The sequence below is a fragment of the Petaurus breviceps genome, unplaced genomic scaffold (assembly GCF_028583685.1).
Source record: "Petaurus breviceps papuanus isolate PSGF00001 unplaced genomic scaffold, PetGlider_PUasm1.0 76, whole genome shotgun sequence".
NCBI classification, from domain to species: Eukaryota; Metazoa; Chordata; class Mammalia; order Diprotodontia; family Petauridae; genus Petaurus; species Petaurus breviceps.
In genome coordinates, this window is record NW_027186473.1 from 42,157,496 (window position 1) to 42,183,964 (window position 26,469).

Genomic DNA, 26,469 nt, shown 5'->3' on the forward strand with positions numbered 1-26,469 from the left:
CTTCCAACCAAATGAGGCTGCTGAGCTCAACACTCCATTCTACCTCCAGATATAGCACTCTTTGAATAAAACCACACATTTGATCCACAGAGAGGTATATTAATTGCTGGGGATGTGAGCTGGGTAGGGTGTGATGCCACAAATATACTATGACCAAAATCTAGAGGATAGTCTCTAAACACTCAGCTTAGTGTTGAACAACTTGGATGATGAAGAACCCCCATCTATCTATTCAATACTTGACTAGTTGGCTGAACCCAAACTTCAAGAACAAAAAATTTTGGACTTAAAGTATATTTTACATAAAATATACTCATATTAATGTATGTTTACATATTGATATATTTGTAGTATATGCATGTATATGTATATGACAATAGATATGCACACTCTCTTCCTATCTAAACTCTAAACTCTCTCTTTGAGGGCAGAGATTCTTAAACCTCTTTGTATCTTACACCTAAGAGTATCTCCCAAAGTTGTGTTCAACAAAACACCAATATTTGTTAATAATTAAAGTGATAATTTTTAAAATTTAAAATCAGGTTGTTTTTTCTTTAAATACAAATTAGGTACTATTGAGTCTTTTTTATAGATACTCTTAGGAAAATTGCTTCTTCTTTTTTAATATCAAGTCTGACATGTCATTTTGATTGGCCACACATCCATATTCCCAATGAACCAGAATCTTTGTTCTTTCAATTCTTTCCCCCAGCTTTCCTCATTCAAAGTTTCTTTATGAAGCCATCTCTTTCCACCTGGCTTTTCACCATTTAAGTTAATCTTATTTAGTCTCCATCTGTGTTGTCCTGAACCTGAAAATCAACAAAAATCTTTATCAAAAAAATGTACAGCAGCCGTAAGAGCATTGTATGGTTCCTGTGCTGGATAGATTGTATTTTGTCAGACAGAGTATAGCCAGGAAGAAGGAGAGGGCTTATGCAAAAACAGTCATCAATTCAGTATCTCTTCATTCCTGCACAGAGAGTGAATTCTCTCAGTGTCTCCCTCCACAAAGTCAGCACTGTCTAAGCCTGCCCCAGTTCCAAGGATATGATCCCTCTCTTTGTAGCCATTTTGGTAAACAGACATAGTCAGTCAGTCAGTAGCAGTGATGAATGCTGCATTGATTTTGCTAATTTTACCACCTGTGTACCTCTCAGAGGGAGGTTAAATGCTTACTTATGCTACTATAGTATTGTGACTCCCACTAGAGATATGTTTTGATTAACTGTTGTTACTACACAGTCTTTATTATATTTATAAGAAAGAATTCTGTCAAGTCTCCATTATCTAGGCTAAAGGAATAACAGCAGTAAGAACAGATGATCTGATGTTTATATAGCAACCCTACAAAGGGCTTCAAATACATTATGTCATTTTATCCTCGTACCTACCCAAAGGCATCTGCAGTGCAAGTATTTCACAGATAAGGAAACTGGACCAGTGAAGTGGCTTCTTTAAGGCTATGTAGCTACTAAGTGGCAGAAGCAGATTCAAATCTAAGCTTTCTAACTTGAAATATATGGTTTCTCTGCAATATTAAGTGGAGAATTGAGCACTTAATTTGTGCCAGGCACTTTGCTAAGTGCTGGTGATGTATGAAAAAGCAAAAACTGACTAACATCGAATGGGGGCAAACAACTCTGTACCTTCAAGTTATAGACAGGGAAAATTGGAAGCATATTGCCATATCAGAGGGAAAAAAAAAGCTTCATCTTATACTCATGCAAAACTTCCCAACAGATTCAGTCTACTTCAGATGCTGGTGAATAAAGGCTTGTTCCTTATTCCCAGGGACTCTATGCTTCTGGGATTTGGGAGTTCAGTGACTACAGACCTCAGTAGCCTCGGGATACATTTCTATTTGATAAAACTGAACTGGTTTGCACTGTTTGTCTCTGGAATGAGATGCAGTGTGGTAAGGATAAAGGAATTCTAGAGACAATTCCCCACTTTCACGGTGGCTTATAGTAATCTTCTCCCTCTCCACGTTTCTCACCATGGCAATTGATTCTGCCCACCTTCTGGGAGATGATGCTAATTAAGGGGAGGGGGTCTAAGATTTGGCACTAGGTAAAAGGAGGAAGAACAGAAAGTTCTTGAGAAATCTAGTAACTGGATAACTAATCTCTGAGTAACGAAGACCTGGTAGCCCACAGATGATAGGAAGATATTGCAACCAAAGAACCCAATCCCTAGAGCCTATATTTTTCCCTTCAGGGAAAGAGGCCTGCTAGTTAGGCAAAGCATGGTCCCTAGTAGCCAGAAACATTCATAACAGCATATTACTTCAATATCTAAGCAAGCAAAAGTCAGCGAGGCAGGTTGGGGAACTGAATGAAAAGCAAGGGAATAAAGGGAGAGAATGAAAAGATGGTGAATCCTGAAATGAGCCCAATATATAAAGGGGAAGTGAAGCAGTGGGGTGGTAGAAGAAAGACCCAGATAAAGCCTGATTTCCAGCAGGGTGAGCTGTCAGTCAACGGGCTAGAGAGGATGCATCATTTCAGGGTGACCTGATTCAGACATTAGGAAGGAGAGAGAGTCAACAAGAGAACAAAATGACCTAACCTGAGGGGAGAGGTGAAATCACCTAGAAGTCATCAGTGTTAAGATGGTACAAAGCTATTTTATCTTTCTGCTGGCTATGCCTCCTGACAAGATGCTAATGTCTCGGTGGCATCGTAGACTGATTCTCTGTAGTTAATAAGATGTGTAGCTACAAAAGTAGCCTTTGGATTGGAAGGAGAAAGGAGTCAGCTCCTCCTTTTCATTCTAGCCTCTTCTCCCTGTTCTTGGGACCTGGGTCAAAATGTACTGGAAAAGGTGCTACATTTGGGTACAGGACATCTGGGTGAAAATCTTAGCTCAGCTACTTTCTGTCTGTGTGACCTTGGGTCAATTGCTTCATTTCTGTCTGCCTATTTCCTCCTCCATATAATTGGGAGTGGGAAGGCTGGGATTGCTGGGACTATACGACTATGCAGAGATTTATACATTTATAAATCTTTCTCCCCTTTGGGATATGTGGGGTCACCATTAACCCTTGGTCTGGGTCCTAAACTCATGCCTAGTGTCTCTCTTTAGACTTCTCCTCAAGTGCTAACTTGCCAGCCCAGACAAATCTCTGTCCTGAGGTCTTCCTTCCAGATTGGTACCTCCTTCCCCAGAACTGCCATTTTTGGAAGCACCCCAGACATTCTTCACTTCGTTGATGGCTAGACTGTCCAGCTTCTTCCTCCTCTTTGCCTGCCACCTTCTATCCCATCTGCACATCCTCCTCTTCCTTCCCATTCCCTCTACTTTCTAGCTCACCTCTTTGTATTGTTTTTCTCCATTAGAATTGAATCTCCTCTGAGGGCAGGGATTGTCTTACTGGCTTATATTCTTGTCCCTAGACTTTAGCACAGCATCTAGCACATAAGAAGTGTTTAATAAATGCTTTATCTATTTCTATAGGAATATACTCACAAAAGAACAAATATACTGTCCATGTGGTGTTAAAAAACCATCAATATGAAAATGGGCTCACTGCAAGTTAACTGCAGGGGGATGTTAGTGGAGCTCTGCTCTGGCAGATTTAGAAACATTGGTCTAGGCCTGAAAGGAACCTCAGCGGTCCCTTATTCCAATCTCACAGATTAAGAAACTGAAGCCCTGAACGGTTTTGACCTTCCCAAGGTCACATAGGTAGTAAGTATGAAGGATAGGAATCTCTCATTCTCTGTGGGAACCCATGTCCACAGACTCCAGAGCCATGGCTCTTTCCACTGTTCTAATCAATCAATAATCATTTATTAAGTACCATGCACTTCGCTAAGCACTGTACCATCAAGTCCTATCAAAGTAGGAGCACTCTGACTATATGGTATTAATGGATTGTATACCTTTCTCTTGAGGGTCAGCCTGATTAAATTGATTACCAGGTTTGTCTCAGGGTGATTATTTTTGGGGGGCCCCAACAACTCTTGAAAGCTATCTACTAGGTCCTTCAGAATTGGTGGTATGGCTTCATTGTTAAGGGTCAGCTAGTCTTAGAGTGAGGGGGGTCCAAGTCCTGCCTATTACACTTTCTAGATATTTTACTGTGAAAAGTTTGTCTCTTCTGGAGTGCAATGTAATAGAGTGAAAAGATCATGAGGATCTAAGTTCAAATCTTGCCTGTGGTCCCCACTAGCTCTGTGTCCATGCTCAGTTCCATTAACTGGAGCCTCAGTTTCCTTCTCTATAAAATGAAGCTCATAACAGTCAAAGTGCCCCAGAAAAGTTCTTAAAAAAAATCACAGGGGTGGCTAGGTGGTGCTGTAACTAGAGCATTGATTCTGGAGTCAGGAGGATCTGAGTTCAAATCCGACCTCAGACACTTAACACTTACTAGCCATGTGATCTTGGGCAAGTCACTTAACTCCAATTGCCCTGCCTTCCCCCCTCCAAAAAGAAAAAAATAATCACTGGTAGAATGTAGGCTTCTTGAGGTCAGGGACTGCTTCCCTTTTTTTTTTTTTTTAATATCCTCAACACTATGCTCAGCACCAAGGAAGCCTTTAAAAAATATTTGCTGAATTTTAATTAGGTACTCAAGTCATTTCATGATAATAATAGCTAGTGTTTATGTAATGCTTTCATTTATAAAACACTTTACAAACAGTATTTCATATGGTCTTCACAACAACTCTAGGAAGTAGGTACTCTTGTTATCTTCATTTCACGGATGAGAAAACAGAAGTAGAAAGAAGTTAAGGGACTTACTCAGGATCATGTGGCTAGTAAGTGTCTAAGACTGGATTCCAACTCAAGTCTTCCTGACTTCAGGTCCAGTGCTCCATCTACTGTACCACCTAGATACAGTGCTGTTAGACAACTCTCTAAATCCGTAAATTAGAATCTCTAATCTGCCTCTAGAAATTTCTAGTAGAGACATTCCTAATAACAAAGACCTGTGAAGTAGCAAATTTCTCTAACCATTATTTCAGTTGATTATGTTTGGCTGTAATTATGATTTCCTTCTATATGTCCTTGTATCATTGGATCATGCATAAAGTCAGATATAAATTCTAGTGTCTACATTGTAGTGATTTCTTGCTTAGTCATTTTGGTCACGTCTCATTCTTCATAATCCCATTTGAGGTTTTCTTCAGATATTGGAGTGATTTGCCATTTCCTTCTCCAGTTCATTTTGCAGATAAGGAAACTGAGGCAAACAGGGTTAAGCCACTTGACCAACTGGGGTCACACAGCTAATAAGTGTCTGAGGTCAAAGTTGAATTCAGATCTTCTGGACTCCAGGCCTAGCACTCTATGCACTGTTCCACTTGACTGTGTATAGTATTTTTTTTTTCTAACATCACAGAATATCCCACTTAATTTCTCTTTGGAGAATGAAGAATATGTAAGACTAGGGTCAAGAATATGCTAGAGTTAATATACTGTACTATGCTTGACAACCCCATGTAATATAATGCCAAGGAAAGGCAACTTCCCAAGGTTCAGAATACCAGCATAGGTGCTCTCCATTTTATTCAGTGACCAACCAAGAACAGAGAAGATCAAAACATGACATCATTCCAAATACAGCATTTACTAAGTGTGATTAAATAATCTCCAAGGACTACCCCACCCCAGGACCTTCCAATCATTCAATCAATTACAAAGTCTCTGTTCTAAATACTTCTCCACCCCTAGGCTATACCTTAATTAAGTCCACCACAAAGCCCCTCTTCTCAAATGGAGATTAGTTTCCAAACATAAGATCAAAAGTTCCCCACCCCTGGATCACAATTGAATCTACCCCAGAGTTACATCAAGTTTAAACACAGCACTTAATACCCAAATGGAGGTCTTTTCTTCATCTTGACACGAGGCAAGTTCTCAGCAATCTTAGTTCCTGGGGAGACAAGGCTTAGCAAGGCCATAAGATACATTGCCAGTCCCTTCATGAATTCATCCTCTGTCTGTAGAACAGTCCTAGAACCCCTGAACACATTAGCAAAGCCCTCTCCCAGGATTTCTGTAAACATACAACAAGAAAATCCTTCTTCAGGGCTTCTGAACCAACAGAAAGGCTCCCAGACCCCTGCAACAACAGCACTGTCCTTCACCAGTGGACAGTATTCATTCTGTCTGCAGGACAGTCTCCAGACCCCTGCAACAACAGCACTGTCCTTCACCAGTGGACAGTATTCACTCTCTGTCTGCAGGACAGTCTCAGGGCTTCTTAGTGAACAGCCAGGTTCCAGGACTTCTTCAACAAAAGGACTATCTTTCACCAGTGGACAAATCTGGCAAAACAACATCAAAACAGACAGACAAAGTACCAGCAAAACAGCCATGTCTCCTCAGTCCTTGGCAGCTCAGGGGGCAGGTCTCAAAAGTCCAGGGCAATTCAAAGCGGCCACCAGCAATTCTCTTAGTCTCTCTCTCTCTCCACGAGGTGCTGCTTCCAAAAAGATCTTCCGCCTCTCTCTTATCTCTCCAAATCTACGTCACCAGCTCCTCCCAGTTCAGGACTTTCTTTTCACATCAACAAGTCCATCCCACAGGTGGGATTAACAAGCTCTGGGTTTTAACACAATCAATTTGAAAACCAAGCCAATACAGGGGAATCTTTAATTGCCATTACTATCACACCCCATGTTGCTATTTCTTGTATGTGAGAGATTCAAGGCCAAGGTTTTCTTCAGTGGGATGTTTGGGGAAGCTCGCTCTTTTCCTATGATTCAGGTAGCCTGAGCCCCAAGTAATAATAATAAGTACTGTATTAAAACTGGCATCTACTCAGCACTTTTAGATATATAAAATTCTTTAAATCTTTTCTTTATTTCATTCTCATAAGTTTGAAGAAGGTAATGCAAGTATTATAATCATGCCTATTTTACTGATGAAAAAAATGGAGACCAAGAAATTAATGACTGAACTCAGGTCCAGTTCAAGAGCAGTGCCATCTACACTGCTTGCCTCACTGGTCCCCAGCAATTCGCTCCCCCAACACAATAGTAGGAATTCAGAACTTCTCATTTAGATAATCAGTATAGGTCCAAATCTGATTAACACTATTCATCACTGTCCTTCCTGGGCTGGTTTACTTTATAGCTTCTAGAACAGATTACCAGGATTTAGGTCACCACATCTTTTACCTGTATGCAATCCCTCTCAGAAAAAAATGCAGATTCTGCATTTGCCCTTCTACTCAGTCTTACCCTCAGGTTCTCTTACCCTTATGCACTGAATTTTCTCCTCATTCTCTCCTCAGTCCTCTCAAATCCTCATAATCAAGTATCTTTCGATGCTACACATAGATTTACTTTTCCTTCAGCCATGGATTCACTCCATATCTACTTGAAAACTCCCAACATGCAACACAAACATTAGCTCTCTTTCCATACTCATATTTTCCTTCTATTGGAAGTTTCCAGCCTTCAAAATGACAGTCTCTGAGGCTCCTTCCTGACATCCTTTAAAAGGCCCAGAGAATCACAAGGGCCTGCCTTCTCCCTCTACTTTGGATATATAACTGTGCCTCTTTTTCTGAATGAACCCTATAACATTCTGAAATTCTGACAATGTGAACAAGAAGAAAGCATCAGAATGCCAAGAACAATATATGTCAGTGGTGTGACATCATTGGAAGTCCAAATGCTAACATGATCTTGGGATGCTTTAAAAGCAGATTAATAAATGGCTGCATTAATGGAACAGAATGTTATCATGGCCAAGGGGCTAAAACTAGCCAAGGGCAGGGTGAAAAAGGTCTGAGAGAGAAGTTGGCTTAGGCTCAGAATTTGATGGAGATGCATTGGTAGATTAAACTATTGGTTTGCCAAATACCCAATATTTATCACTTCTACTACTGTAGTGTTTTTCCATTAAACATTCAGTTTATCCTGTAGGGGAATTCTAACAAGACGCTCCACCCACACCCCTCTTGAATGGTCCATGCCTACCATCAAGAGTTTACTTACAGTGAGCCCATTTTTATAATATCAATAATGTTCTTATACCACATGGGCAGCATATTTGTTGTTTTATGAATATATATGTGTGTATAAATATAGGTAAATAGGTAAAGTTTTCTCAAATATTTACTACTCGTTGAGCATTGTGCTAAGGGGCCACAAACACAAACAAACAAAATGTCCCTGACCTCACAATGGGGAGGGGCAGCTGGGTGATGCAGTGGATAGACCATCAGCCCTGGAGTCAGGAGGACCTTAGTTCAAATGTCACCTCAGACATTTACTAGCTATGTGACCCTGGGCAAGTCATTTAACTCCCTAAAAATTTGTAATGAGGAAAGAACCCAAAAAGGTGAGCTAGAAAGTGGGGAGGTGGGAGAGGGAAGGGGATACTCAGATGGGGTGGAAGGTGGCAGGGGAAGAGAAGAGGAATATGAAAAGTCTTAGGCATAAGTGAGGTCCTTCCTAAAATACTAAAATAGTAATCCTTGGGAAGAAGTCACCAACTGGGGACAAGGACAGAAGTTTTTCTTAGGGGTGGCAAGGTAGCATTTGATCAAAAGAGAGTCTAAACATGAGTTTAAGTCCTTAGTAAATGTTTTTGGCCTTAAAAGATGAGTCTTCTTGTACTTTCAATATGAGAAACCTAAATAAGTTAATGAAGTGAGATATTCAAACAAAACAGGTCTCTCTAAATTTAATAATGATCCCTTAATGGCCTTTTCTCAATCATCCTTCTTGACCTTTGACACTGTAAATCTTCTTCCTCTCCTCGATAATCCTCTCTCCAGGCTATTAAATAAAATATCTGTAAAGTACTTTGCACAGTATTTGGTACATAATAGGCACTTAATAAATGCTCATTCCTGTCCTCTACCCACTTTTCCTAATCTTGCTCTCTCCTGATTCTCCTCCTGTCTGACTGCTCTTTCTCTGTCTTTTTTGCTGGATCTTCATCCATTTCATGCCCATTCTCCCATCTGGAATTGCCTATTGGACAACTCCAACTGGTTTTCCTGTAGACATCTTAAATTCAACATGTTCAAAACTGAACTCATTTCTTCCCAGCCCCTCCTCCCCAACTCTTCCCTCTTCTTAATTTTCCTATTCCTATCAAAAGTACCACCATCTTCCCAGTCACCCAAGGCTCACAACCCAGTCTCCTCACTCTCCTCACCCTCCTAGACTCCTCACTTTCTCTCTTCTCCCCTGTCCCTGCCAATGGCCAATCATTTGACAAATCCTACAGTTTCTACCTTTGTGACAGACATCTCTTGTATATGCCCCCCCCTTCTCTTCTTTGACATTGCTACCACTCTGGGGCAGGCCTACATCACCTGGACTATTGAAGTAACCTGCTGATTGGGCTCCCTGCCTTAAATCTCTCCCTATCCATCCTCCATTGGATCTCTCCGATCTGTCTTCCATTCAGCTGTCAATTTGATCTTCCTACAGCATGGATCTAACCATGTTGCCTCCCATCACATCCATTGAATGACTCCCTATTACCTCTAGGGTCAAATATAAAATGCTCTGTTTGGCTTTTAAAGCTTTTCATAACCTTTCTACCTTTTTAATCTTCTTCACTTTATGTTGTCTCTGGTCCAGTAACACTGGCCTCTTGTTTCCCTCCTTCCATGTTAGGGCAGTATAGCACTGGGAAAGAGCACTGACTCTGTAGTCAGAAGACACAGATTCAAGTGCTACCTCTGACACTATGGGTGACATTAAATTTTCATCTCCCTGGCCTTAGTTTCTTCCTTAAAATTTTTAAAATTAAATTTTTTTTTTTGCAATTCTTAAGCATTTATTTTTGACACTTTTACAAAGTTTTATCAGGCAGCTAGGTGGTTCAGTGAATAGAGCACCAGTCCTGAAGTTAGAAGGACCTGAGTTCACATTCGACCTCAGATACTTGACACTTAACTAGCTGTGTTACCTTGGGCAAGTCAATCCCAATTGCCTTGCCTTCTGCCCTCAAAAAAAAAAAAAAAGACTAAAGGTTCAAGTTTTTAAAAAAGGAAAATACAAGAAAAAAAGTTTTATTGATGCTTTTTTGAAACACCTATCACTTTCAGATGATACTCTCTTTTGTAACAAAGCAAAACAAATCAACACATTGGCCATGCCTGACCACATATGACTCATTCCTTGCCCATAGTCCACCACTTCTTTTCGGGGAAGGACTTGTTGAGGATGTCATGGAGGAAAGTCATTCTTCAAAGGCAAGTCAGACAAGCTGTTCTCCGAGATCTCTTCCAACTCTGACGTCCTGTGATTTTGTGATTCTGTGATTCCATACTGTCTGGACTTTGTTAAAAACAACAGTGGTGTGTTCCAAGCAGGACTCTTTATCCGATTATTATTCACTGCCCAGAATATATTGAGAAAATCTGCTCCTGTCGTCAGCCCTCTTGGCTCTCATGTCAACTGAATCTAGTTGGATGAAACATTTCTGGGATCCTGCTCCTTACCTATCTTCCAGCTTGGTCCAATTTGAAATGACCTTCCAGATTCCCTACCAACCTTTATTGATATCTGTCAGTTCACAGATCAGTTCTTGTGAAATGATGCTGCCAGCAGCCCCTTATACTTCTTGCTCAGCAGAGATTAAGGACCCCAGCCAAATTATGCTCAAGGCCAAGAAACCTTCACAGGACCTCATATCTTATGATCCAGGTCTCAATTGAGAACTAGCTCCATCCCTGTTCACTTAGTCTTGCTATGGAAGTCTGAATTAAGGGAGTGGCTGGCCTGTGTCCTCCTACCTCTTTAATGAAAAGCAAGAAGCTGGCAATTGGGTGACTAGAGTCCTAATAATTTCTACAGTTATCTTATACCTGAGATGAATGTTTACTTAACAAAGCAGAATGATTTGCTTTTTCCCGGGGCTAGAATGATGGAGTCTGATAGAATTGCTAATATTGGTTATTCTCTAGTCCTGAGGTGAAGAAAATGCAGCCTTTTTTACAGAACAAATCTTTTTATTGGATTTGTTCTGTGAAGTTTGGATTCAGTCAAAGGGCCGCAGTTGAGGACCTAGAGGGCCACATGTGGCTTCAAGGCTGCAGGTTCCTCACCTCTGCCCTAGTCCAATCTAGAGCCTTTAGTTGACCAAACTTTATAGCTATAGCAGGGGCACTGTGTTCAGGAGGGTCTGATCAAATGATGAGGGTTTGATCAAATGTAGTAAGTAACCCGTGGGAAAGCTTTGCAAACCTTAAATTGCTATGTAAATAATGTTAAGCAAATTTTTCCCCAAGGGCCACAAGCAGGCCAGGCCCTGCTTTTCATTACAGAGGAGGGAGGACACCACCTGTCTTCCTCTCCCCAGGCTAACCCAATGCCCTCAGGGCTACTACACCTCACTCAGACCCTGCTTAGAGCAGGCAGGAGGTCCCTACTCCATCCACACAGCCACTCCCCTAACTTAGGTCCCCATTACCCTTTGCCCAGAGTATTGCCTATTGTAATACTTCTAATTAGAGTCTGTCACAAATCTCTCCCCTCTTAGTTCATCTACCATTTAGTGGCCCCAGTGATTTCCCAAAGCATAGGTCTGACCACGTAATCCCCCTATTCAATAAACTACCTCAAGAGTCAAGTAATTTGAATTTGTCATTTGAAGCGTGTCATGACCTGACCCCTTCCCATAATTCGAATCTTCTGACACATTGTTCCCCTCTCTGTACTTTATAGCCCAGCCACACTTGCCACATGTGACCTCTCTCTCTCCATGGTCTCTCTCATCTTTGTGTCCTGGCCCTTCCTGTCCCCCAGGCTTGGAAGACTTTCCCACCTCTGCCTCTTTGCTCTCTTCAGTTCTTTCAAGAATGGACTCAAACCCTATCTCTCAAAGGAGGTTCTCATAGCTGCAGGTGCCTTCCCCTATTAGGTTATTTTTCATCTACACTATGTATCTCATAGATACTGATTTATGCACATGTCATCTATCCCATCCAAATGTAAACCCTCTGAGGACAGGTATGATTTTTATTTTTTACTTTGTAAATTCAGGGTTTGGCATAGTGACTGATGCATAACATAATTAAATGCTCATTGGTTAAATGAATGGAAACATTTATTTAAGACTCTGTGTCAAACATCGTGCTAAGACCTGGGGCTACAAGCATAAGATCAGACGGTCCCTGCCCTCAGAAAACTTTTATTCTAACTGTTCAGACAGAACATCTAGGGGAGGGTAATGGGGAAGAAAGTTATAGTCCGGGAGGCTACAAGTCACAAAGATGTTGAAGATTATTGCCGTTGTGTTTGTCCTTCTCTAAGAGGACCATGACATCAGGGAGATGATGACATGACTTGCAATTGATTGTGATCTGAGTGAGGGGAGGGCCCAGTGAGTAGTCAATTAACATGTCCTTCCCTTTTTTTCCTTTTAATAGTATTCTCCTCCCAATTACATGCAAAGCTAGTTTTCAACATTCATTTTTATAAAATTTTGAGTTCCCAATTTTTCTCCTTCCATCCTTCCCTGACCCCTCCCCGAGACAGCAAGCCATCTGATATAGGTTATACATAACATACCCTTTCCAAAGGCAGCAGGGAATGGTGATTTGATTACAGCTCTCTCAGAAAGACATAGAAGTTTGGGGAGAGGGGGCATGGAGAGAGAAGAGGGTTCAGGAGAGGCCACAGGGCAGGAATTGGTTAGGATGAAGATGAGAGTGCACGGCCCCAGCTTGACTGGCTATTAAGTTTAAATGGTAAACAGTCTTGGTTTGGGGTGTAGATAGAGAAACATTTCAATAATCTTCATACCCTCTTAATCCCAGCTGCAGCTTCTTGCTTCTTTCAAGTTTTAGACACAATTGCAAATTGCTTTGCTCTAAGTTTCAAAGCCTACCACTAAAAATGCTTGCAAGAGATGGATGAGTCACCCAGTGGATATTCTAGGGTATGAGCTCATTTGCACCCGAATCACTGTACCTATTGCTACCCTCCCCTTCCCTCACCAGCTGGATGTTTGCAGAACTTTGTGTAGTTGCTTCTGGTTGTTAAACAAAAGCTGGTGGCTTATTTTCTTATGCTTTTGGGGACTCTCCAGTATGTCTACATAAGTAAATGCAGGATACTGGGAACTTTCACCAACCTGGTCTGGGATACCACCCAGCAGGAGAGGGGCATGGTTGGGATGGCAAAACTCAAGATAGATCATTGCAGGAAGAGAATTTCCTGGAGGAGGCTAGCTATTTGGGGAAGTTAAGGAAAAGTGAGATACCTAGAAAGGAGAATCTTAAGAAATTTTAGTAGCTATTTTAATGACTTAAAATTCCCCAACAGAATTATACAGGTGTATCAACTAGAACTCAGTGTAGGTTTAGATCCAGAAGGGACCAGCTAGTTCAAACCCTTCAATTTACAAATGAGAAAATGGAGACCATTTGTGGTAAGTAGCAGAGCCAAGATTTGAACACTAGTCTTTTGAGTGAACATTCACTGTGACTTCCACTAGATAATGCTGACCTCAGAAGGAAGCTAAGGTTTCAGGAGCTGCCTCTAGGGACAATTAAAGATGGGAGATTAGGCAAAACAATCCTACTTTGTTAAGAGTTAGCTGTTGGACATTTTCATCTGATTTTTTGGACTTATTTTCTGAGTTTCAGACAGTTCCTCATTCCCCAATGAGAAGGGTGAAATACAGGGCCTGTGCCTAATACTTCTGATGCATCCCCCATGATGCCACATGGCTGAGCACCATTTTTTGATACTTTGAGTCTTGATGGATCTGTGTGGATACTTCCTCCAGTGGCTTCGATCCCAAACCATTTACTGCCTCTCCATTCTATGGGATCCTACTCATGTGGCCTGTAAATCTTTCACAAGAGATCACAAATCATTCATTGCTTATCCATTCTGGAGAAACTTTGTACAATGTCCTTCTGATGTTGAGTGAGAACCAATAGAGCATGTTACCTATCTGTCCATCGTCCCTCGATCTCATTACAAGACTATGGCTCTTTTCCATAGATTTCTTTGGTTATTATATATGCACATTTTTTTCTTGAAGAGCTGTTTTTTTTTTTTGGTTTTGTTTTTGGTAACATGTTGTAGCCTACTCACAGTAAGAAATAACTTTGACCTTCCATAAAAATCAAGTGAGGCATTCAAAAAGAGATAAATGCATTCATCACTGTTATGGAGAATGACCAGTACAGAATCCAAGTATGAGAGGGATTTCATATAAATTATGAATCCTTCAGATATAGTTGTTTGTAGAAACTTTTGTGCTAATTACATGAAATCCCAGAATATTATAGATCCTCCTAAAAAAAATCTGTAGTCAATCAAATGACAGCTAGGTGGTGAAGTAAATTGAGTGTTAGATCTGAGAGTTTAAATTCAGCCTGAGATACTTACTAGAAGAGTGACCTTGGGCAAGTCACTATTTGCCTCAGTTTCCTTATCTGTAAAATGAGCTGGAGAAGGAAATGGCAAAACACTTCAGCATCTTTGCCAAGAAAATCCCAAATGGAGTCACAGAAAAACAGACATGACTGAAACAACTGAAAATCAAGTGAGTGGAGAATGCTGTGCACATTTCTTCCTCAATAAATACTTCATCATTGATTTATACATTGATTGGAGGTAACTGATACTACTGAGAGATGAGTCAAATGCCTCTTATTTGCAAAGATTTCTTGTATCATGAGTATATTCTTCAGTAAACCCTTTGAGGTACAATTTAAATCTTTTCTTTTTCTGTTTGTACTGACAAGCAGAAAGAAGTACAAAAATTGATTGTTTTTAGGGTAATATTAAAAAAAAAGGCACACCACAATAACATCTTCCACAAGATGGCAGAGTAGAAACAGGACCTCCACTGGGGCTCCAGCTTCCACCTTCCCCAATCCATGTAAAAGGGGACTCTGAACAAACTTTGGAGCTACAGAACCAACAAAATGACACAGAGAAGCTAACCTCCCGCTGAGGACAGCCCAGCAGGCCAGCAGGAATCGGCCAGTGTAGTGCTCTGGGAGTGGAGCCCAGCCCCACTCCAAGGTTTTAGCTGCAGGGCGGACCTGACCAGCCGCCAGCTGGAGGGACCCCAGATCACTATCTGTGACCCCAGATCAACTGTGGTAATCCAAAATTATCAACACATAGATGCTAAGATAAAGTGACAGGTCAGGGAAGTGTGGACTTTAGGACCCAGTAGTTAGGAGTGCAACGGCTTTTGCTTCCAGGGCAAGAAGCTGCTGAGGAGCCAAGGCTGTGCAGCTGCTCCCACCTTCAGCTCCTGGCCTGCTGAGTGTAGGGGGACAAAGTGACCAGTCTGAGGGGTAATAGCTCTTGCTTTAACCTTCTTGGATCTGGATTGCAGTCTAGGGTGAAGGTCCTAGGGTGTGTGTCCAGCTTGCCAGAGGGTGTGGAGGCTTCAGAGAGGGCACCCAACTAATACCTCTGGTGACTGAGAAAACCCCAGCATTTGGTACAAAGTTCCCCTGTCTGGTGGCAGAGTCCAACTGTGGCAAAAAGCCCAAAAGTCAAGTAATTGAGTGGCAACATGACCAGGCAAAGGAAACAAAGCAAACAGAAGGATCCAACATTAGACCCCTATTTTGGGGACAAAAAGGAGCAAAGCATGGAACAGGAGGAAGACAGTGAAGTCAGAATTCCTGCACCAAAAGCTTCAAAGGAAAATACGAGCTGGTTACAGGCCATAGAGGACCTTAAGAAGCAGATAAGAGAAGTGGAGGAAAAATTGGGGAGAGAAATGAGAACAATGCAAGAAAATTATGAAATGAATACAATGATATATGTTTGACTGATTAAAGTAAGCTTGTTAACCCATTTTGAGTTGCTTTCCTTTAACAAAGCAGATCTAAGAACCTGTGTTGGCAGACACCCTGGGTGCTGGGGTGCTTGCTGCCTCAGGGAGGGAATGAAATACATACTAAATAGGGTATCTCACCTACAGGAGAGTAGGGGGAAGGGGATGAGAGGGGGGATGATGGAAGGGAGGGCAGGCTGAGGGGGAGGAAAGTTGGAAGCACCCACTTGAAAAGGGACGGGATCAAAGTAGAGAACAGAACAAGAGGGAGGTGAGATAGGAGGGAGGGAAATATAGTCAGTCTTTTACAATATATCTACTGTTATTGTTTTGCATTAGCTACACATCTACAACCTATACAGAACTGCCTATCTTCCCAGTAAGGGTGGTTGACAAGGGAGGAAGGGAATGAATCTGGAATTCAAAGTTTTAAAATCAAATGTTTAAAATATATATATATATATATATATATATGTACATATATATATATATATTATTAATACTATTTTACATGTAATTGGGAAATAAGATACACAGGCAGTGGGGCATAGAGATCCACCATGCCCTACTGGAAAAGTCGAAGCGGGTATGGGAGATGTTATGGGGGAGAGCAGATTGGAGGAGGGGATATCCTGTGGGACTGCTATTTTGGGGCAGTGGGTAGGGGAAAAACGGGGAGAAAATTTGTAACTCAAAATCTGGCAGAAATGAATGATGTGAATGAGAAGTTAATAAAGCATTTGAAAAATGAAAAAAAAAAAGCAAACCCCCCCCACAATAACATCTTCTATATTCTTAGCCATTGTTCTATTTGCTATGATATTAATTATTTGTTATGATACAGATAATATAATTAAAATAGTGCTGGGTTTTGAGTAAGGAGACCTGGTTGTGAATCCTGGCATTGCTATGCAGTATTTGTGTGGCTGTATCTTTGGGCCTCAGTTTCCTCATCAGTAAAAGGAAGGGGTTAGAGTAGAAGATGCCAAAGGTGCCTCTGTGCCCTATTCCTGGGATCCTATGACCTAGTCATTTCTTATTCTGAATCTATGATTCCATATAGTACAAGAATCCTGTTATGTACACATGGATGGAGGATCTATCTGTGCTTTTGGGAATTCAAAGATATTCCTCCTTACAACTGCCTATGGTCTTTTCCCTCATTCCCAATTGCCTGAGCAGCACACATTTCCCTCCTGCCTTGGGTTAAGCAGAATAAAGTTGGCTCAGCGTTTGGAGTCATTCAATACCACTCCTTGAGGGCCATGAGGAGTCTCTGTGATCGACCTTCTCTGTTCTCTGTTTACAGTTTTCTGGCAGTGCCGGTTACTGATCTCACTTTGCTGGCTACCAGTATAATTGAAAAGAGGCTAAAGGAAAAGAGTCTAAGCAGCTTGTTTCTCTAGAATCATTCTAGAGTGTTCAGACAAGTTGCTCCCAAATCCAGATTAGGATTTTTTTTTTGGTGAAAATTGTTTATCAAATCTTCTCCTTTGGTTGCTTATTTTTAAAAGATCCTATCTTGACTCATGAGAAGCGTAAACTTCGCAGATTTTCAGTACTATGATGGGAAGGCATGGGATAGTCTTGAAGTAGAAACAGTCTGTGTACCAAAAGTTTCTCTTTGAGTTTCTTATCTGGGGACAGAATGCATTTTCTCTTTGGAACAATATTATAAGTGATGATTAAGTTCCCAGACTAGTCCATGTAGCCAACTAAATACAAACACAATGCAGATGGAATCTGATACATCTGTCAGGAAAAAAATAGTAGAAAACAGCACTGTGGTAATTTAAGTTATTGCACAAAACAAAAAAAAAACAGTATGCCTGAATAAGAAATATTTTTTTAAAGACTGTGAATGCTGGTGCTTGAGGAAAAACATAGATTTAATTAGAAGAAAATGGGAACATTGATTTGTTTGTAGAGATTCTTAAAAAGGACTTCTAGGCACTTTCAAAGGATTTAGATGTTGATGCCAGTGGTTCCAAGAAAAATTATTTTAAATTTCACTTCCAATTTATGATTTCCCTTTTCTTTAACATAAGTGCATCTCTAGCTTTTCTGATGCTTATCAACCATGAAGGGTTATTTTCTTTTGTTTTGGTTTACAGAAGGAACAAAGAGAGTGGGGAAAGAGAGGAGAGACACTTCTTTGCTGCAGTCCAGCAAGAGTTGGCTAAGAGAGCCAGGACAAAGAGGGCCAAGAGATGTATCTGTAAGAGAACAAGATTGCCTATGGCAGAATCAACTGGATTGTATGTGAGTGATAGGAACAGCTAGGCAGGTAGGTGGCACAGTGAATCGAGCACTGGCCCTAGAGTCAAGTTCGGATCCAGCCTCAGACACTTGACACACTTACTAGTCATGTGACTTTGGGTGGGTCACTTAACCCTAATTACCCTAAAAAAAAAAAAAGGCAAAAAAAGGACATTTACTAGCTATGTGTCCCCGGGCAAGTCACTTAACCCTGTTTGCCTCAGTTCCTCATATGTCAAATGAGCTGGAGAAGGAAATGGCAAACCAGTCCTGTATCTTTGCCAAGAAGACCCCAGATGGGGTCACGAAGAGTCAAAATGACTGAAACAGCTACACACGCGTGCACATACACACACACACACGTGAAAGTGATAGAGGAATGAATAGGGAAGTAAAGCATGGCCGTTGTGTGATTTCCTAAGCTGTGAGCAGCCCATTGATGGCTATGATCTGAGGTCTGGATTTCTGCTATCATAAGGTTAAATGATGAACTAAGCTGCAGTGTGGGACTGTATTAATTTATTTCCTAATGTATTCTGAAGCTGCCAGAGTGCAACCTACATTCTGGGGAGAGTCCCTTTTTAAGTAGAAGAAACACTTATACAAAGGGTAATATATTGTAACCCTTTTTAGCTAATGTATCGAGTTAGTGTTTTTCTTTGAAGTATATCATAACCACTTGGAACCCCTTACTCACCCTATTTGTCAAGAACTCAGAGTCACAAAGTTTGAGAAGTGGGGGAAACCCTCCTGTTCCAAGACACTATACCTCCTCAACACGGTGCAAGATTATATTAGCGTTTTTGACACTACATCAGCCTGCTCAGTCACATCTAGCTTGCAGTCCACTAAAACTCCCAGCTCTTTTTCAGAAAATTGTTGCCTAGTCATGCCTTCCTTACATAGTACTTGTGAGGTTGATTTTTATCCTAAAATTTCAAGACTAATTAAATTTTTATCTTAAGACCCAGTGCTTCTGTCTATCGTGATTTTTTCAGATCATGACTCTGGCATCCAGTATGCTGACTCACTACTATTTTTTTTCTTTTTGCAACTTTTATGAGAAGTCTTACTGTGTGGGCTCCCGCCAGCCCTCCTTCTCAATGTGTGATTCTAAGGTAATTGTCACTTTCTCAAGATTGTACTGAGGATAGTTATGAAAAACTCCCATCCAGATAAAAGATACCTGTGGCAAAGGTGTCTGAGGGTACGGAATATGGCTTGGCAAGGCCTAGCTGCCCAAAAGACCAATCATGAGTTCAGAAGACCCTCCATAAGTGCAGCCTTCACTACTGCGACCAGTTAGTGATCTAAAATATCTAAGGATAGGAAAAGTGGAACTTTATTGATAAATATGTCAGAAGTGAGGCTTTTTGTCTTTATATTCAAGTATAACCCAACTTCAGATCACAATCCTACCAAAGACTCACATTTCTAACCTCCTATCCATGCTGGTACTATGAAACCTACAGATCTGGAGTAACATTTCCTAGACTGTAAGCACTTTGAGGGCAGGGACTGTCTTTTTTTTTTATTATTTATCTCCAGTACTTAGTCCAGTAGTTGGTTCATAATAGTTGCTTAATATGTGTTTCTTGGCTGACTCATCTAGAAGCAACTAAGGGGTACTCTGGCAGTAGATGCATTCCCTGTACCCTCTGCTGCATTTCCAAGATCTGGTCAACTTGAACACGTCTTTGACAGACTCTACTTGAATACTTGTACGTTTTGTGCTGCACTGATTTCTAGTGGCCTACTGGTAATGCTTATCACATAACTATTCTTTTGGAGAACATTTGATATTAAATGTTGGAAGATGAGAAGGAGAGATGGAACCCCTTTCCATTCTCTTGAATTAGCCTTTGAATCTGTGATAGCCCCTAAAAAAAAGGAAGTGGTGGGGAAGAGATATTGGGCCATGTATGTTGCCTGCCTACGTGGTATCACTGGCCTAGGACAGCTTGGCTGCCATTAGGATGTGGGATATGGAGAGAGAGAGATACAACAATTTAGGAGCAGGTCAGGAGTCAGTGTGCAGTTGGCAAGTAGCAGGCTCAGGATGTGTCCACAAGTCCTTGCTTGTAACTCAGAGAATGACTCAGTAGCATGAAAATAGCTTGGCTAGAATTTTCAAATGTAAGCCTTCTGGTCTCATTGTTCCATTTCATGACAGAAACATTTGTAGGTGTTTTTAACTTGGGAGGTCTAAGCTTTTCTTTGCTCCCATATCTATTGGTTATCACAGCATAAGCATAGCCGTTCTGTTCTAGGGGTTGCTCAAGAGCAAGTGTTGAGCAGTTATAGCCTAGAGAAGTCTGTGGGTTCTCTCAATATGGGCCTTGTTCATTGGAACGCCCTTAAAGATCCTTTTTAAAATTAAATTAAATTTTATTAATTAACAAGCATTTATTTTCTCTCCCTCCAAAAAATACAGAACCCTTGTACCATGTGTATAGTCAAGCAAATTCTCATATTGGCCATATCCAAAAATGTGTCTTATTCTGCATCTGCATCACGTTCATTACCTCTTTGTCAGGAGGTAATATTCTATTTTTTTTTGGAGGGGGGAAGGCAGGGCAGTTGGGGTTAAGTGACTTGTCCAAGGTCACACGGCTAGTTGGAGGTAATATTCTTTATCATCCATCCTCTGGCATCAGAGCTGAACATTTTATTGGTCAGAGTTCTTAAGTCTTTCAAAATTGTTTTCCTGGTTCTGTTCATTCTACTTTGAATCAATTCATACAAGTCTTCCTAGGTTTCTCTAATGATAAGAGCTCTAGCATTTATATAGTACGTTAAAGTATGTAAAGCACTTTATAACAATATCTCATTTGATACTCATGACAACTCTAGTTGGTAGGTGCTATCACTATTCCCATTTACAGATGAGGAAAGTGAGGCACAGAGAGGTTAAAGTAACTTCCTTAGGGCAACAAAGCTAGTATATGTCTGAAGCAGGACATAACTCTAGGTCCAGCACCCTATCCCTTGTGCCACTTGGTTTCTCTAAACCCTGTTGCCTCTTCAGTCTTGTTAAATGGTATTCCATTACATTCATTTGCCATAATTTGTTCACCCTAATTGATGGGTACCTCCTTAGCTTTCTGTTCTTTGCTACTACAAAAAGGGCAGCTATAAATATTTTTGTACAAATGGGTCTTTTCCCACTTTGTCCTATTTTCCCTCTAAAGAGCCTAAAGCTTGATTATGGTATTTGAGATAACCTCACTTTCAGTCTTTCCATGCCTTTGGATAGAGTTGTTCCTAAAGGAATATAAACCTATAGCAAATCATGCTGTGTACCCTTCTGGAATATTTTTGTACAAGTGAAATAAAGCAGGATGGTATTGTAGAAAGACATTCATTTGGACTTAGGAGCCCTGGGTTTAAATCCCAGCTCTTCTGTTTACAATGTGTGTGACCTGAGAAAAGTCAGTAAACATCACTGGTCCTCAGCTTCTTCAAATGGAAAATGAGGGGGTGGGCCTAGATGATCTGTTAGGGTCTCTCTAGGTTTAGATCCTCAGGTCCTTTGAGTTAAGTTAAAATGCTTAGCTTTGAGGAGGAAAAGAAGGTAGAGAAGGCAATAATGAAATCTGAGAGTTTTGTGTCAAAGGAAGGCATTTGTGGCAGAGTAGGATAAAGTACATTAGACTTGGAGTCAGGAGACTCTAAGGTTATCTTAGAGTGATAACCGAAGGTCCCACACTTAATCACCTCTGTGACTATGGACAAGTCACCTTCCTTTTCTGAGCCTCCATTTTTTTTTCATCTACAAAATGTATGAGCACTGTCTATGTCACAGGTTTCTGGCGAGGATGGCAAGTTGTCAACAAGGGCTATCTAAATTTGAATTGCTAGTATCAACTTTTTTCTCCTGGACCCTTGGTATTTGAGTCTCCCCTTTGGTTGGTTTCAAGAAATGTCTTGACAAAGTCACTCTGATGTTTGATGTTTGACTTGGGGGAAATTTATTGTAACAAAAATACTTTTTAGAGTTTCAAAGAAACTTGGGAAGACTTGGATGAACTGATGCAGAGTGAAGAGAGCAGAACCAGGAGAATAATTTATACTATTATAATGACATTTAAAGACAACCTTGAATGACAAGAATCAACACAGTGACCAACCATGATTCCAGATGACTGATCATGAAGCATGCTGCCCACTTCTGACAGAGAGGTAATAAACTAAATATACAGAATGAGACATATATTTTTGGACATGGCCAATGTGGGAATTTATTTTGTTTGACTATATCTATTTGTTACAAGGGTTTTTTTTTTGTTTTTCCTTTATTTTTTTCAATCAAAGAGATGGGAGAGAAAGAAAACATATGCATTCATTGAAAAAAATAATTTAAAAATTATTCACATGCTGTAGAATCATCACAGGTCTTCAGAGATTCACCAAAACAAAAAGGCAAGAAGTATGAAGTTGGTGCTATTCATCAGAAACTAGTTTTTACTCTGCTATTCTTCACCTCGGTCCCTTAAAAGGGCATATTCTCTCTTGGAGGAGGACTCTGGCAAGTATGTGCTACCACTGACCAAAGAGGGAGGAGGGGAAAGGTCTCTAGTAAAGTCCCAGTAGATTGTGCTCCACCCACAGGCACAAATGCTGAGCTCATATTCCTGGGAGCAGCAATCCAGTAACTGAAGCCCACGCCCAGCCTCTATTTCAAAGGAGTCATCACAAATCATTCCAAAGCCTCCAGAGAGCCCTGTTTCAGGTTACATTTGCTAAGCGTAAGTCAGTGCCCTGGACCTGAGGAGGTTGGGAGAGTGTCTCAGTTGCAGGTTATCTCTAGCCTCAAGCTGGGGGAAATCATGGGTCTGGCACATTTCTCACATTTGTGGAGAAATGGTGTTCTGGGGCGCAGCATTCTCTGGTGGTGATAGTGCTGGACCAGGCTTCCAGTCCTGCCTCTACCATTTCCCACCCATGGGACCTAGGAAAAGTCACATCATATTTCTGGGCTTCAGTTTCCTCCTTTCTAAAGTGACATTTCATCTCTGGTTCCCTTTTCCCCCGATAGGCTGAGCCCCGTGCCTTGGAATGTGTTTTTTTCCCTCCCTGCCTCTGTCTCTTGGAATCCTTAGCTCCCTTCCAGCCTTAGCTCAAGTTCCATTTCCTACAAGGTCACTCCTGATTTTCCCCCTTGTTAGGGCCGCCAATAAATCACTTTGTATTTACTTATCTGTGTATCCTATCCTCTCTCTTCTCCCCTTCCCACCAATAGAATATAAGCTGCTTCAGAACCTGGAGATTCAATTAAATTGGAACTTAGCTTTTAGTCACCTTGTATCCCTAACAGGGGGGAGGAACCAGCAGCCTCGAGGTCACTTGTGGTCCTCCGGGCCTTCGGGTTCAGCTTTTTGACTGAGTCCGAGTTTTATAGAACAAATCCTTTTATCAAGGGCATTTATTTGTTCTGTGAAGTTTGGATTCTGTCAAAGAGCCAAACCTGAGGACCCAGAGAGCTGTATGTGGCCTTGAGGGTTCAGGTTTCTAATCCCTTTGGCCCAGCACCTTGCATATTCCTTTTATTGACAAGGCAGTACAGTGGATAGGGTAATGGCTGAAGAGACAGGAAGACCTGAGTTCAAATCAAACCTGAGACACTTAGTAGCTGTGTGACTCTAGCCTCTATCTGCCTCAATTTCCTCATCTGTAAAATGGAAATAATGATAGCCCCTACCTCATAAGACTTTTCTGAGGCTGAAATTAGATAATATTTGTGAAGCATTTTGTAAACTTTAAAGCACTGTATAAATTCTAGCTATTATTATTTACTGTTCCTCTATGAAATCCTGTCAAAAGTATTTCTGCAGGTTTTTTGACCTATTTGTCAAATTCTCTAAGAATGTCTATCAATTCTCTTCTTCCTCTTTGGTATGAAAGTGTTCATTTTTCTTTAACTGCCTTAGGCTAATGGATGCTCTGTTTTACAGATATTAAGTGGGTTGGTTTTTTTTTTAAGAACACTTTCTAATTAAGTTCTGGTAATCTTTATGATACCAAAGGTGTACATTAAGCCTGATATTGTATCAGCTAGGTGGTGCAATAGAGTGCCAGGCTTGGAGTCAGGAACATCTGAGTTCAAATGGGGCTTCGAACACTTACAGGTTGAGGGATAGGGGCTTTCACTTAACCTCAGTTTGCCTCAGTTTCCTCAAATGTAAGATTTGGATAATAATAGTATCTGCCTCTCTGGTTGTTGTGAGGATAAATGAGATAATAATTGTAAAGTACTTAGTACAGTACTTGACACATAGTAAATTCTATGTAAATGTTACCTATTATTATTTGTTAATTGCCTCATATGTGTTATTCCCATTCAGCTTTTATTATTTATTCCTCTTGTTTACCATGAATGGAGAATAGTTATGGGCAGCAAGACCCTTGATACCCTTTTGACCTGACCAACAGGAACTTACCTAGTAGGACCAGGGATGTGAGAAAGTTTCCTGGTTCCTAGAAAAATAACAAGTGATATTTTTTAAATGTTTTAAGGTTTGCAAAGTGTTTCACATATAATACTTCATTTGAAGTACTCACAACTACTCTCCACAATGAGTAAGGATAGATACTGGACCTGTGAATTCATTGGTGTAAGGGACTATTTTTTAAAATAGTATTTTATTTTTTCCCCAATCATATGTAAAGACAATTTTTAGCATTCATTTTTACAATATTTTGAGTTCCAAATTTTTCTCCTTCCCCACTTCTCCCTTCCTCCATTTTTATGGTATGTAATTTGATAGAGGTTATATATGTGCAATCATGTAAAACATATTTCCATATTAGTCATAGTGGTGAAAGAAGAAATTGACATAAAAGGAAAAAAACACTATTAAAAAAATAAGTGAAGTAGGGGACAATTAATGAGGAATATCCAGCTGCCAATTTCATGTTGGTACCTTCTCTCAACTTAGAGTCTTAAAGATTGCCCAGAGCAATAAAGTCACACAGTCAGGATGTGTCAAAGAAGGGACTTAAGCCAAGTTTTCCTGACTCCAAATCCAAGACCCAGGATCTCCTGACTCTTAAATTCAACTGTCTATCCACAAAGTCATGTTACTTCTTGCAATTGCTAGAAGTGTCTCATAAGGGACAGGAAAATAGGGCATTTCTGTTTGCCTTTCTCTGCCTTGGGTCTTGTGAGTTCATCCTTCTAAATTCATTCACTGGTAGTTTATCCCTTCTCTGGTGTTCATCATGAATAGGCACCAGGCCCCAGGACAGGGAAGATGAGGAAGCTGCTTGAGTTTCCATAATCCCATAATGGGGTCTCTGGATTATGAGTTAAAAGAGTCTGTCTACAGACTAGGCAAGGAGAAACCCAGGATAATTACTCCACTTGAATTCTACTGACTTTGGGGTCTCCTCAACCTTCAGGCCCCTAGGGCTGTACCTAGTTGTCTCCTGTTGGATTACCTGTCACCAGAAACCAAAAAGAAGATTAAAAGGACCATTAGCATATCTTCCACTGTCTGAGATTTATCTGGGAAATACCAAGGGGTATTCATAAGATGGGCTGTTCTGATGGCTGTAGGGTCACAGATCTAGAGTTGTGAGCTAGGTCATCTAATCCAACCTCATTTTACAGATGAGGAAACTGAGGCCAGCTCTTATCCTTCTATGAGTCTAGGAAAGAACTCAGATGTTGAGATCTGGAGTGTATGTGGTAGGCCACATATGGGGAAGAAAAACTGGGTGCTGAAGAGGGATCCAAGGAAACCTTGTCCTACTTTGCCATTTTGCCTAGGGCTAAACCCTACCTAATATCCATCCTTATAAGCAAAGGCATTCATATACCTCTCTCTTTGGAGTTACCTAACTATCCAACTGGCAGGTGGTAGGTCAGGTCCTTAGCCCCATTTTGCAGATCAGGAATGTAGAGCTCAGGCAGGTTAAGGGAGACAGAAGCAAAGACTCATCACTGCCTTTAGATTCCAAGTTCATCACTTTCCCTTCTTCCAGAGGGCCCAGCAGGAGGGAGGTTCATTGGGGGAGCTTTGGGTTCTAGGCCTAACTGGTTCATCTGCCTGGCTCCTTTGACAAGACACTTTTCATAGATCCTCATATATCTCATCTGCCAAATCTGAAACTACAGCCACAAGCTCCCCCTCCCAAGTATAGAATGAGAAGCGGGTCCAAAGGGTTACTAAAATAAGTACTCTTTCTATCATATTTCCTCAAGGTCACTTTTGTCTATCTGAAGGTACATTTTCTATTGCTAAGAAATAATTTAAAATATAGCTAACATTTATATAGACTTTAAGGTTTACAAAGTGCTTTATCCCATTTGATAGCCCTAGGTAACCAACCAGACCCCAGCTGACCTCTTGATTGAACTAACCAGTGAAATTCCCTGGCTCCTAGAATAAAAAGAACTTACATTTATATATCACTTTAAGACTTACAAAACACTTTATATACATCTCCCCCTCTGAGCCT

General features: G+C 40.8%; 1 long non-coding RNA gene across 2 annotated transcripts in view; it reads left to right on the forward strand.

Annotated features, from left to right (window-relative positions):
- The window catches only part of LOC138175090 (uncharacterized), a 54,871-nt gene that overhangs the window by 12,517 nt on the left and 15,885 nt on the right, over positions 1-26,469 (forward strand). Inside the window, exon 2 of one of the 2 annotated variants that reach the window (XR_011171873.1) lies at positions 17,862-18,034. This is a non-coding gene — a long non-coding RNA (uncharacterized lncRNA). Of the gene's footprint in view, positions 1-17,861; positions 18,035-22,002; positions 22,189-26,469 lie in introns of both variants that reach the window. The other variant, XR_011171874.1, reaches the window with a different exon arrangement.